The sequence below is a fragment of the Chionomys nivalis genome, chromosome 3 (assembly GCF_950005125.1).
Source record: "Chionomys nivalis chromosome 3, mChiNiv1.1, whole genome shotgun sequence".
Lineage (NCBI taxonomy): Eukaryota > Metazoa > Chordata > Mammalia > Rodentia > Cricetidae > Chionomys > Chionomys nivalis.
The window spans coordinates 78,827,028-78,842,244 of NC_080088.1; positions in this window are offsets into that span (position 1 = coordinate 78,827,028).

The window sequence follows — 15,217 nt, forward strand, 5'->3', positions numbered from 1 at the left end:
ACTTGTCACTCTCTTTTCGGTTCACAGAGCCTCAGGACTGCGAAGTAAATAATCAGAAGTCTAAGAATAAGGTGTGCACATTATGTAGGAGACATTTTGGGTAGTGAGCACAGGAAGAATTGAGGGTCCTCCAGGATCTCTGTGGAGTGCTAGAGGGAAATAGGTGTGTCATTCCAAGAATTGCCAGGTGGCTTCTTGCTTGAATGTGAGGAGCTTTTTCTTCAGGACTAATTCACCACTGAAAGCAAGTTTGAACAATTAGACTTGAACTGTGTTGCTGAGAAAGTAGACACCCCCTCTCCCTGTCACGCCCCAGGGCCTTTTTCTATCGCGCGCCTGCGCTCTCGCTCTCTCTTCCCCTCTCCTTCTGCCTCACTCATTGGAGGAGGAGGCTGTCAGTCAAACTTGCAAAATGCCACTGTCAAATTGTAGTTTGTTAATTCAAGTTACATACTCTTATATGGAGATAGGTTCCCACTTAAGTGTGGGGTTTAACCCAAGCTTGCCTTTTAAATATATTTCCCACTAAAATTGATGCTGGCTCTGTTTGAAAAAAAATTTATACATCTGTAGTACTGCAGTACTTTCTTCTTTACTCAGTAACTGATGGGATGCTCTGTTTGATTTTAGACGCAAATGAATGGGCTAGCTCAGCATGAACCTTCGGAGAGCAACGGCTGGGAAATCACAGTAGTTTATTGAAAACATAATGTCCTTTCCAAACTGAAAATAGAAAAATACTGCCAAGAATAAGGAACAACCCAAAATGAAATAGTTCCAGTGTTGAAGTGCCTGGTTTTCTTTTACAGTATTATTTGTAGAAATAATTACAATGCTGTTTGAAACCAGAACCAAGAACCCCTGGTAACCCCAGGGACTGTGCCTCCTTAAAGAAAATTGAGAACTGTTAACCAATATGAGATGAGCACCAGTGCCCTCACATCTAGAAGCTGGGAAACTCTGAGATAGCAGAAGCAAACAAGAAGGGCTGGAGATACTGTGACCTTTCGTCCTATAAAACTGTAGAATCTTTCTCTACATTTCGGAGTTGAAGTTGTGAAAGCAAGGCAGTGGGTGTGGCTGTCAGTAGTTACTGGCATAATCCACAGACATCCGAGGTGTCTTAGGGAACAGCTTCCACTGATGGTGAACACATTACGGAGTGTGCCTGTGCATCATGGAAGGGGGCACACATTGAATGCCTTTGGAGGCACATATAGATGAGATAATCACTTATTTCAACCGGAACCATAATCGTCATTTTCCCTGAAAGTGAAAAAAAATGTAGGATCAACACTGGAGCCTGTTGAGATTAAAAATAGGCAAGTGCTTACAGCAGACAAACATCTCTTAACTACTGAGCAGCATTAGAAAGAAATTGCTTCTGCTTCCTAAAATCCTATTGGGTTAAAAGATCTGCATCAGATGTGTGTAGCTTGCTTCCCTGAGGTGTGGAGACAATCAGCAATTCTTTGTCAAGGTAAGTATATTTATTTGAGGCATGGCTTGTCAACATATGAATATAATTTAAACCACCCATTACATTTTGTGAAAAAATAAAATCTATACCTTTTACAACACATTGCAGGCCTCTAATCATATTTAAGACAAAATCAAAATTTCTATTTGCAATTTTTAGTTGCTTATGATGAACAGTCTCAGAGCTGCCTTCCCCTGGTGCTTTATAAGAGTAAGTCAATTAAGTGTGAATGCTTCACTTAGATCAAGTCAGCTGATAACACAAGATTGTGTCTCATTTGTGTTGGACACTGATTTTGCTGTGCACGAAATGATTACGAAACTCTCTAAAATTCAAGAAACTTTGAGATGGATACTTTCTTAAATAAAAAGTATACTTAAGTGATTATTAATGATATCTTGTTTCCTTTAATTTGGAGTTACCTTGACTCACTATTCTTTGGAATGTTGCCATGATAAATAGCTTGGACCTTGAATTGATAGAAGTGTTTTTTTTAACAAGGACCTTTTGCGATGAAGGCACTTGGAAGCTCTTTGGGAAGTGACATCACAGAACTGGTGTCCAACTATGGTGTATTATAAATATATTACAGAATTGCTTTAATAGAAGGAACAGAGAGCTTGGTTGTCTGCATTATTTAGCTCAATTTTATTTTATAGAGATAAAATTTTATTTTATAGAGATAACGGTAAAATTTGGAGTTAAGTTTAATTAGCTCTTGGAGTTGAGTATCCATTGCCATTTCTGGTCTTTTTGTCTTTTGCTCTGATGCTGTGATGGTAGTCCCTTTTTAAAGCATTGAACATCAGAACTTCTGGATACATGTCGTCTCTGCCCACTAGAAATCACAGTTCTTCATAGATATCCTTTGCTATTCCTATGAAATCCTCTTTACTTATCCTCTTGCCAAGGAGCAGTAACTTTCTAACACTGAGCACTAAACTGTAAATTACCCAGTGTTCTATATTCTCCATTCCAATATGGAAGTTTATCTTAACCGATGTCTTTATGTGCACTTGTCTAGCCTTTGTCAATACTTCTGAAGTTTAAAAAGCCCCAGTTCGGGTTTGTATTAACAGAATCCAGAGGGGAAAATGCACAATGAGTGGGAAAACATTGCCTCCTGGTTCTCCAAGGCAGCTGCTTGTGGGTCACTGTAGATGCTGTGGGGAGCACCTCACAGGGAAGGATTACTACCTGCAGTGGAGTTCTTAAAGGAAGCAAGGCACTAAGGAAAGTTTTCTTTCAAACTGCCCTTGCCCCAAAGTACACGCTGGTATTAATACAGTCAAGACTTTTTTTGTCTTTTTTCATAATCAAGTGATCAGTAGGTAAAATAATGCCTAAGGTTTACCAAGCTAAGATTCTTACAGCTTACATGTAACCTAAAACATTGTAAATAAAAATGTGGTGTGTGGTAAGTAGCTATCAGATGATTAGGTCAGCAGTATGAGTAAAGACACTGGGTTCTCTAAAATTGCACGAACTCACTTAGGAATCCAACAGGACTGTGAGACTGAAGTCTTACACAGGCTGCACCACAAGCTCCTGTATCAAGACTTATGGTCCAATTTGGATCAACCGTCTGAGCTCTTAAGGTCCAAATGAGGAGCAGAAGGAGGGAGAACATGAGCAAGGAAATCAGGACCACGAGGGGTGCACCCACCCACTGTGACAGTGGAACTGATCTATTGGGAGCTCTCCAAGGCCAGCTGGACTGGGACTGAATAAGCATGGGTTGAAACTGGACTCTCTGAACAAGGCGGACAATGAAGGCTGATGAGAAGCCAAGGACAATGGCACTAGGGTTCGATCCTAATACATGAACTGGCTTTGTGGGAGCTTAGCCTGTTTGGATGCTCACCTTCCTGGACCTAGATAGAAGTGGGAGGACCTTGGTCTTCATGTAGAGCAGGGAATTTGGACTGCTCTTCAGTATCGAGAGGGAGGGGGAGTGGACTAGGGGGAGGAGAAGTGGAGTGGGGATAGGGGGAGGGGAGCGGGGGGAGGGGGCAATATGTGGGAGGAGGGGGAGGGAAATGGGAAACGGGGAGCAGTTGGAAATTTTAAGTAAAAAAGAATAAAAAAAATCAAAAAAAAAAGACTTATGGTAATTGTGCAATTTTCATAGTTACCACAGGGACAGTAGGTACTCTCAGTTTCCTGACAGAATTCCGGAATGCTGTAGCCTTCTAATGAAAACTAGGAAGGTGGTCACACCCCCCCTCTATATCTTTGTAATACATTTTCCATACTTCCCCAAATTTCATCACTGTCAGGCTTGTAAGTCTTTTTCTGGTCAATCTATAGATAGTTAAAGGCTGGTCAGGGCTGGCTCTGTGGTTAAGAACACTCACTGCTCTTCCAAAGGACCGGGGTTAAGTTCCCAGCACCCACCTGGCAGCTCACAACTATCTGTAGCTCCAGTTGGAGGGAATCCAGAACCCATGGCAAAAACATCAAAACCAGCGAGGTAACCCTTAGATCATAACATGCACCGGGGACCTGGATCCATTCAGAATAGACTTTGGAAAAAAGCCTGTGACTGTCAGACTGTGGACACTTTTGGACAGGCAAGGGGAATTGGTATTTGCGTACTAACATTCGGGGATTCCTCATACTTTATTTGTGAGCACAAGCTTATGAGAACTTGGATTTCCTTTCTCTTTTGTTCAAGCTGGGGGTTGAAAGTGGGGCCTGTGCATACCAAGACAATGCTGACTTTCACTTCTTGAAGACTGTTTCCTATTTGATGACTCTTAAGAATACAGTCACAATTTGCATCAACACTCCCACTGTTCCTTCACTAAGTCAAACTTGATGCCAACATCAGAAGGTCACTCTACGGATGTTACTGGAAGCATCTGGGCAGTTCACCTTTGAATTTGTTGGCCGTGTTGCTGGGGAAATGACAGGGATTGCTTGATCCACTATTCCAGGAATCTACCATCTCCTCAGAATTATCTCTCATTAAAATAAATGCTACGAGCCAAGCCCTGAGAACAGTGCTGTCTAACCCTTGAAAATGCTGCTGGGTGGGTAAGACTCATTCTCCAGCTCTGGGTAAAGTGTAGTTGTGGGTCACTCTAGGGGCATTTGAAAGGACATTTGCAGGACTAGAAACTAGCAAGGCAAAAAAGGAGTGTAACACTCAGCATTGTAGCATCATTTGCCTAACATCATGATCCTTATATTTCACAAATCTGAGTTCTTAATTTGCTTCATGAAAGACTGTTTGTTTAATATTGTAAGACCTAGAAAGGATTCCCATGTGTTACTTATTTATTCATTTAAATAGTAGTTTGAAGTTCACCAGGAGTCCTGACTCTTAGCCACTAATCTGGTCTGGGACTTTGCAGAATAGTCCATGTGCACATCTTGGAAGATTCCACAAAGGAAATCAGTCTTTAGGACATGCAAGTCCAGGCACTGCTTCCTAAAAACCATTCAGAGGTCCTAATGAGCAGGGATACCTGGCACAATTAGAAAATGAGCTATCTGGGAGAATAAGGAGATATCTGAAAGTGCATTGATAAACTATAAGAACCAATTTAAGTGGGCCTAAAGCTGGCACATATCCCCTTAAAAGCCAAAGAGGAAGTACAAATTAAAACACAGAGTTTCAAAGGTCATCAAGGACTGTGTGTGCTTTTCAGGTAATGTGAACTCCAGCCCTCCAACAATGGGAAGCTAACTCTATCAATGACTGAGGGGGTTTGGAAGTAGATATCTACCCTACCCTAAACTCAGGATGACTGAAATTATGCTGTGGCTGAGGGAGACAAAGAGTTAGTTCTTTGAGAAAATCAATAAAATAGACAAACTTTTATCCAAACTAACCAAAAGACAGAAAGAGAATATCCAAATTAACTAAATCAGAAGTGAAAAGGGGGAAATAACAACAGGCATGGAGGAAATCAAGAGAATCATCAGGTCATATTTCAAAAACCCATACTCCACAAAATTGGAAAACATGAAAGGAAACGGACAATTTTCTGGATTAATATCACTTACTAAAATCAAATCAAGACAAGATAAGCAAATTAAATAGACCTCTAACTGCTAAAGGAATAAAAATAAGGCAATATACAGCAAGCCAATAGTTAAGATCAAACTAAATGGAGAGGAATTCAAAGTGATCCCACTGAAATTGGGAAGAAGACAAGGTTGCCCACTCTCCCCATATATATTCAACATAGTACTTGAGGTTCTAGCTAGAACAATAAGACAACAAAAGAATATCAAAGGGAAAACAAATTGGAAAAGATGAAGTGATATTCTCACTATTTGCTGATAATATGATAGTTTACATAAGTGACACCAAAAATTCTACAAAGAAAGTTCTATAACTCATAAATATCTTCAGTAATGGAGCAGGATACAAGATCAACTCAAAAAAAATCAATAGCTGTCCTTTACACAGATTATAAATAGGCTGAGAAAGAAATCAGAGAAACATTATCCTTCACAATAGCAACAAATAGCATAAAATATCTCTGAGTAACTCTAACCAAACAACTGAAAGACCTGTATGACAAGAACTTTAGATCTTTGAAGAAAAAAATTAAAGAAGACACTAAAAAAATGGCAAGATCTCCCATGATCTTAGATAGGTAGAATTAAAATAGTAAAAATGGCAATCTTACCAAAATCAATCTATAGACTCAAAGCAATGTCCATCAAAATTCCAGCAAAATTCTTCATAGACCTTGAAAGAACAATAGTCAATTTCATATGAAAAATCAAAAAAATCCAGGGTATCCAAGGCAATTCTGTACAATAAAGGAACTTCTGGAGACATCACAATCTCTGACTTCAAACTCTACTATACTATATAGCTATAGTACTGAAAACAGCCTGGTATTGGCATAAAAACAGGCAGGAGGACCAATGGAACCAAATAAAAGATTCAGATATCACTTCACACACCTATGAACACCTGATTTTTGACGAAGTAGCAAAAAATATAAAATGTAAAAAGGAAATCATATTCAGCAAATGATGCTGGCATAACTGGATATCAGCATGTAGAAGAATGAAAATAGATCCATATCTATCCCCATGCACAAAACTCAAGTCCAAATGGATCAAAGACATCAACATAAAACCAACCACACTGTACCTCATAGAAGAGAAAGTGGGAAGTACACTTGAACTGTACATTGGCACAGGAGACCACTCCGTAAATATAACCCCAGTAGCATAGACACTGAGAGAAACAATTGATAAATGGGACCTAATGTACTGAGAAGTTTTGTAAAACAAAGGACACAGTCAACAAGACAAAACAGCAACCTTCAGATTGGGAAAAGATCTTCACCAACTCCACACTGGATAGAGGGCTGATCTCCAAAATATACAAAGAACTCAAGAAATTGGTCATCAAAAGAACAAATAATCCAATAAAAAATGGGGAACAGACCTAAACAGAGAACTCTCAACAGAGGAATGTAAAACGACTGAAAGATACTTAAGGAAATGCTCAACATCCTTAGCCATCAGAGAAATGCAAATCAAAACAACTCTGAGATTCCATCTTACACCTGTAAGAATGGCCAAGATCAAAAACACTGATGACAACTTATGCTGGAGAAGTTGTCGGGTAGGGTGAACACTTCTGCATTGCTGGTGGGAATGCAAGCTGGTACAGTCCCTTTGTAAATCAGTATGGAAATTTCTCAGAAAATTAGAGTTTTCCTCAAGACCCAGCAATATCAATTTTGGGTATATACCCGAAAGCTTCTCAATCGTACCACAAGGACATGTGCTCAACTATGTTCATAGAAGCATTATTTGCCATAGCCAGAACCTGGAAATAACCTAAATGCCCCTTGACTGAATAAGGACTGATGAGGAAAATGTGGTACATTTACACAATGGAGTACTACACAACAGAAAAAAATAACGACATCTTCAATTTTTCAGGGAAATGGATGGATCTAGAAAACATCATATTGGGCAAGGCAATCCCTATCCAGAAACACAAATATAAAATATACTCACTCATAAGTGATTTTTAGACATAAAACAAAGAAAACTCAGCCTGTATTTTACAATCCCAGAGTGCCTAGACAGCAAAGAGAACCCTAAGAAAGGCATACATGGATCTAATCTACAAAAACAAGATCTCCTGAGTAAATTGGGAGTGTGAGGATCATAAGAGAGGCTAGAAGGGGAAGGGAGAGGGAGGGAGGGGAGTGGAGAAAAATATACAGCTTAATAAAAACAATTTTAAAAAGAAATATGTTTTTCCTGAGTACTATAGTTTGGGTATAGAGTGTGTCCTATAAGCCTACATATATCAGCACTGGCCTCTATCTTAGAGCAATTGGGACATATAGAACTTTAGATAGTGTGGTTGAGTGGGAGGTTTTGTATAACTGGGCATTCCCTTGAAGAGAGTAGAGATTCTTCAGCCTCCTGTCCACCTAGTTTTCTTTCCTATCACGATGAGCAGATTTGCTGTACCATGGGCTCCTGCTGTGCTCTATCACCCCCACCCAAGGCCCAGAAGCAATGTGACCGATTAGGTATAAACCACAACTGCTCAACTATTTTTTCTTTAGAAACTGATTATCTAAGATATTTGTTTTAATGACAGGAAGCTAATGTATTGAGAAAAAATGATCTTAATTTTTGTAAAAGGTATGTAAATGTCTCTTCAGTCTCACGCTTCTGTTTAAGTGCACCTTAACACATTGAGAATCAGTGTTCTTTTTTTTTTTTTGATTGTATTGTATTTGAACATATAACTGTCTTCAGGTGCACTGAATTATTTGAAGTAAAATCATGTCAAACAATGCAAAATCCAAGCAGAGCCTAGTAAATTGACATCATGTGACAGGTCGAAGATGGGTTTGAACATGAAGAGGATTGGTTTCCTAGAATTAACAGTTCAGATTTGAAATACTGAACTTTTATTTTTCTCTTACATTCCAGATCAAATTCACATTTAACCATGTAATTTAGCTACATTTGAAGAGTTAGAATCAACCCTTTCTTTTAAAAAAGTGTCCAATTTTAGAGGCCACATGATTGAGAAGGACACATGTATTTCCCTTCTTCTTCATCAACCCTGTGAAATAAATTCTTTTTTTATGCTCAATATTCTTTATTTATGGCTAGAAACCAATTATGAGTGAGTACATCCCATGTTCATCTTTTTGGGTCTGGCTTACCTCACTCAGGATAGTGTTTTCTATTTCTATCCATTTGCATGCAAAACTCACGATGTCATTTTTTTTTTACCGCTGAGTAGCACTCTAAGATGTATATATTCCACACTTGCTTCATCCATTCTTCCATTGAAGGGCATCTAGGTTGTTTCCAGGTTCTGGCTATTACAAACAATGCTGCTATGAACATAGTTGAACAAATACTTTTGTCATATGATAGGGCATCTCTTGGGTATATTCCCAAGAGTGGTATTACTGGATCTTGGGGTAGGTTGATCCCAAATTTCCTGAGAAATCACCACATTGATTTCCAAAGTGGTTGCACAAGTTTGCATGTCCACCAGCAATGGATGAGTGTGCCCATTCCTCCACAACCTCTCCAGCAAAGGCTATCATTGGTGTTTTTGATTTTAGCCATTCTGACAGGTGTAAGATGGTATCTCAAAGTTGTTTTAATTTGCATTTCCCTTATCACTAAGGAGGTTGAGCATGACCTAAAGTGTCTTTTGACCATTTGAATTTCTTCTTTTAATTAATTAATTTATTTATTTATTAAAGATTTCTGTCTCTTCCCCGCCACCGCCTCTCATATTCCTCCCCCAATCAACTACCCCTCTCTCATCAGCCCTAAGAGCAGTCAGGGTTCCCTGCCCTGTGGGGAGTCCAAGGACCTCCCACCTCCTTCCAGGTCTATTAAGGTGAACATCCAAACAGCCTAGGCTCCCACAAAGCCAGTATGTGCAGTTGAAATAAATTCTTGAAGGGGTCAAGGTTTCAGTTTTGAAAATAAAAGAGTTGCTTATGAAAATCATGTGAAAAAGTGTATAACTTACTCTGTGCCAACAGAACTTCAACACTGATGTGTCTTAGGAGTCCTCCAAACAGTACCAATAACCCAGGAGTGTGGATCTACGAAATTAGTCTGACTCATTGTGACTTACAGGGCATGGTTAGGAAGACAGGGGCTAGAGATGTGGTTTGGAATCACATAGTCATTGAACAGTTCATTTCTGTAGGTGGCATTTCAGCAATAGAGAAGCTGACTATGGAGACAGGGAAGTGTTTGCGGCTAGCTTTAGGATTTGTTGTGGGATTAGCAGTTACCCAGAACATTAGAAGACAGTAGACAACTCAGTGATTTCATTTGTTGTCTGTCTACTTGACAGCTGTCAATGGCTCATCATTAATAAAGTCTCTGAATCTGGATTCAACTGGCGGCATCTAACTGGTGGTCTCATACTTTCAAAGACCTTAAAACTTTTGTTTCTGTGAACTGAGACAGCAATGCATTTAAATAAAAGCCCAGACTAACTTGCATAACGCTTCATGCTTAATCCATCAGGGGTTCTTAGTCTATATGTAAAGTTTTAAGTTTTATTTTAAAGATTTTTTTATCATTTTAAAATTTTGTATATATATGTACACACACACACACACACACACACATATGCATTCCTGTGTATGAGTATATGCACATGGCTGGGACCAGAGTCATCTGATTCCCCTGGAGCTAGAGTTGCAGACAGCTGTTAGTCAGTCACACATTAAGGTGAAGTCTTTCTGAGAAGTGTTTTCTCAGGGTCAGTGTGAAGATCTGCGATCCAGAAGGGCTCAAGGTTGTGTCTTGAGCTGGCAGTCAAGCTGGTAGTGTGTGTGTGTCTCCCCTGTGATATTGGTGTTGGCAGCATGAGAACGGCAGTCTTACAGGGTACATGGAAAGAAGTTTATGCTTGACAGAGAGCCCAGGAGAGGCCATTGTTGAAGGCATAGCCTCAGCAGAGGTGAAAAATCTAGGAGTGAAAAGGTCATAAAGAGAAGCTGAAGCATGCTACCATCTGATGGCCTTGGAGTCTCTGATACCACTGGGGAATGTGCGGCCCTGCAGTGGAAAACCCAGTATACTGGCGATGGCAGGGACATGTACTGTCTGTGACAGATGATGGCAGGTATGAAGCAGAGTGAGCCTGAGGCCATGAGACAGTCTGTGTGTCCTACAGATGGTCAATCTGGGGAGGTGGAGCTGCCCGAGGCCATGGAGCCCAGGAGACGAGGAGTGAATCCCAGCTGCAGGAAATTGGGCTGCAGGATTTGATTTAGCCTGTTAGATGTTGGTTTTGCTTTGATTTGATCATGACTGTGCCCTGGTTCTTCTTTCTAGAAGAAGAAAGTAACTAGTTTTTAATTTACAAAAACACATAACTGAGAGAATTTGGACTTTTAAAGAGAACATGAACTTTTAAGGTCTTGAAATTTAAAAAAAAATGGTGAGATTTTTAAAGTTATTTTTTATATTGTAATATTGACATATGATCTTGGTGACAAACAAGAAAGGGAAGGTGGTAGTTTAGTAATGTGTTCGTGAGTCAAGTTGGCAAGGGGTCAGTGGTACTAGTTAGTTGCATCAACTTGATACAATCTAAAGTCGGCTGGAAAAAGAGAACCTTAACTGAGGGTTTGCCTGCTTCAGATTACCTGTAGGCAAGTGTGGGGGGGCATGTTTTCATCAATGACTGATGCGAGAGCCCCAAGCCTACCGTAGGCAGGGCCAGCTCTGGCAAGCATATGGAAGCAAGCTGAGAAAGTCATGGGAATCAAACCAGTAAGCAGTGTTCTGCCATCATTTCAGCTTTAGTTCCTGCCCCCAGATTCCTGCCTTGAGTTCCTGCCCTGACTTTCCTTTGTGAGGGATGATAATCTATACATTTGAAGCTGAAAGTTAAAATAAACCTTTTCCTCTCCAACTTGCTTCCGGTAAGTGTGCTATCACACCAGTAGAAAGCAAACTGAGACCATATCTGAAGATGTAAAGCCCTCCCATGGTCGTTAGGAAGATGCATTTTTTGAAAGGGCCATCCCGCCAAAAGCAATTTACAGATTCAAAGCCTATCAAAATTCCAATGCAGTTCTTCAAAGAAATTAAAATACAAATCATACGAAGGAACCAAACACAGTATTCAAAACAATCCCGAATAACAACTCTGCTAAAAGTAACCCTTCACTTTATTTCAAGTTGGAGTGCAGAGTCACAGCTACAAAAAAGCAGTCTGTTACTGACATTTAAAAACAGACAAATTGATCAGCGGAGTAAAACTGAGGACCAGTATACAAGTCCAGGCTCCTATACTCATGTAAAATTTTTAGGAACAGGCCACAAATATTCACAGGAGAAAAGGAAATGGTGTTGGTTAAACAGGGTATGAACAAGTAAAAGGATGAAACTACATTCTTATCTCTCATCCATCACTAAACTAAAATTTGAAATGGAACAAGGACCTCAACATAAGACATGATAACCCTGAATCTCATAGAAGATAAACAACTTTGAACCCTATGAGCTGCAGCAATGATTACTCAACAATGATTAGCCTGGCAAGAGATGCCCACGATGCTATAGTACCTTATGGGAATTAGCATCTAGGCAACCTTGGCCCTGCCCCTAGAGAATGTGGCATCGTGCATCATCCCTCTGTGCATGGCACACAGTGCCCTGTCCCTTTAAGAGACAAGCCCTTGCTTTTTCAGTCCCCGGCCAGCTGGCCTTGGTGAGTTCCCAATGGAACATCCCCATTGCCTCAGTGTGTGGGTGCACCCCTCGCAGTCCTGAGTTCCTTGCTCGTGCTCACTCTCCTTCTGCTCCTCCTTTGGATCGTGAGACTTCAGTCCAGTGCTCCAATGTTGGTCTCTGTCTCTATCTTCTTTCATCGCCTGATGAAGGTTAATATTCGGGGGATGCTTATATGTTTTTCTTTGGGTTCACCTTCTTATTTAGCTTCTCTAGAATCATGAATTATAGTCTCAATGTCCTTTATTTATGGCTAGAAACCAAATATGAGTGAGTACATCCCATGTTCCTCTTTTTGGGTCTGGCTTACCTCACTCAGGATAGTGTTTTCAATTTCCATCCATTTGTATGCAAAATTCAAGAAGTCATTGTTTTTTACTGCTGAACATAATGGACAATGAGGACTACTGAGAACTGAAGAACAATGGCAATGGGTTCTTGATCCTATTGCATGTAATGGCTTTGTGGGAGCCCAGGTAGTTTGGATGCTCACCTTAATAGACCTGGATGGAGGTGGGTGGTCCTTGGACCTCCCACAGGGCAGAGAAACCTGCTTGCTCTTTGGGCTGAGGAGGAAGGAAGACTTGATTGGGGGAGGGAGAGGGAATGGGAGGTGGTGGCGGGGAAGAGGCAGAAATCTTTAATAATTAAATAAATTAATTAATAAAAAAAAAGAAAGTAAAAAAAAAAAGAGAGAGACAAGCCCTGCCTACTCTTCTACTTCCTGCTCTCTTCCTTTCTGCCATTTTCTCTTAGAAGGCAGTTTTCTGTCTCTATCTCGCTCTCTTCTTTCTCCCCACTCGCCTCTCTCTCTCTCTCTCTCTCTCTCTCTCTCTCTCTCTCTCTCTCTCTCTCTCTCTCCTATCCCTTTCCCATTCCCTTTATCTCAGTAAACTCCACACTCAAACTCTATCAATATAGCGTATTTGTCTCCCTTACCCACCTAGGTTCCAACTCATGCCATATTCACAACAATGGGACTAATCAAACTCTCTGAATGTATTTAAAGCCCACTCTACAAGACAGAGCACATGCTATGTATATACTGTTGGCTGGGCCAAAACCTCATGGCTGGTTAAGGTCATAAACCCTAGGGGAAAAACCTATGTTATTCTGCTCAATTTGACATAGTATTAGACTGTCTCTTAAGTCCTTATGCGTATACCCATAAGTAAGTGGTACAAACTTCATCAGAGAGACTTATTTTGAAGTAGATGGCTATTAATAAGAATGTACAAATGGCTATTAATAAGGATGTACAACTGGTCAATATACAAAGAATATGAGATTATGGAGTGCTCAGCTCTAAATGGTACATCCATATCATACTCCTCCTCAAGACTCATAAGTCACAGAAGGATGCAACAAAAGACTACAGAGGCCAGAGCAAGTAGATGTCCCTAACAGTGAAACGGTATTGCTCTTGACAACCTGTCAGACTCAAGAGATCATAGTGTCTTGACTGCTTGCTTAAGACCTGCACAAGACAAAGCCAGCCAAAATATCAGCATGAGACTCATAAAGTCCCGTTCCTATTCCAGGAGCTAAGGGAATTGGTGTCTGCTGGGAGAAAGAGAGTAAGCTTTTTCCCAGTACCCCAGGGGATGGTCATTGGCCCCTGCTCACACAGGCAACACTAAAGGACTCAGTGGGGCTTAAAAGGGGGAAAAAGCATGAAGTTGAACTGAGTGAGTAGTGGGAGGGAGAGGAGAGGAACTGAAAGAAGGGAGAGGTGGGTAGTTTTGATCAAAAACTTTAGATATGTGTATGAAGTTCTCAAACAATAAAAAATTAAAATTAGAAGTTTCATTTTATAATAACCAATGAAGTCATTTTTTATTGAAACTAAAATTGGCTCATTTTTGTATTTTCTTCTTATGAGTAAGTTGCTAGCTGATGGACACCGATACATACTACAAGGAAACTGACTGATCACAGTCCGTGAAGATGCCAAGGACAGCAGGGCAGGGCTACAGGGCAACTACTCCTTACTCTAGACTTCTCAGAACACCACCAGTCCCTAGCTTAACATTGCAAGGCTTATACAAACAATTTAAGCAATTTGTGGGTTTTGTGTTAATGAAGTTGCTAAGTTGTTAGTGTGAGTCTCTGAGGAGAGACTGCTTACTCTGAGGTGGAAGTGGCCAATTCAGTTGAGTGTGGAGAGTGTGACTTATTTCAGGGTAGACAGTGGGTTGGACGTGGTCGTCCTCCCCATTCCTGCTGATTTCCTAAGTGACATTTCAGGTAGAATAACTTGGACACATTTGCTATTCCATTTTTACTGCATTCACTGATCTCGATGCATGCTTGACCGACCTGTGTGAGCCTTATTTTTATCACCACATGAAGAAAGTCTCACTTAATAGTGGAAGTGTCATCTCTGTGATATGATATACAATGCCCTGTACTCACCTTTCCTCTTTCCATCAAGTTTAAGAGGTATGCCTGTGTCAACGCTCTCTGCTCTAGAGACAGCATGTTCTGGGAGAATGGAGCTGATAAATGAGGCGGACAAAAGTCTCCTGCAATATCCAACTTTATTTAGATCCTCAGACAATTTATACTCTCGAGGTTAAGAAGGGTCACTGGAGTAAAGTTCTCATGAGTTCAAGCTGTATACACTCACAAGAGCAAGTTGCACATGGCAAAAACATGTTTTGTTTTGTTTTTGTAGCGGAATAGTTGAATAACAACAGCAAGCAATAAGCAGTAATGTGCAGTAAACACGCTCTTGTCTGCTACACCTGGGAGGAGCACAAAAACACATTCCAAGAACAATTCTGTGTTTGGAAGAAATTGACATCACGAGGCTCTTGTTTTCTAGGCGTTTTCTCAGAATTCTCCTTGTTTGCCTCCATTCCTGGATGGCATTTCAATATGACCACAGTGCGAAAGGACTTAGCCATTTGTTTGGTGCCTCACCGTGTTGGTTAAGAGATCATTACCATTGCCTGCTGAATTCGAGTCCATCTCATGGTGCTTCCTGGAGAGATCTGG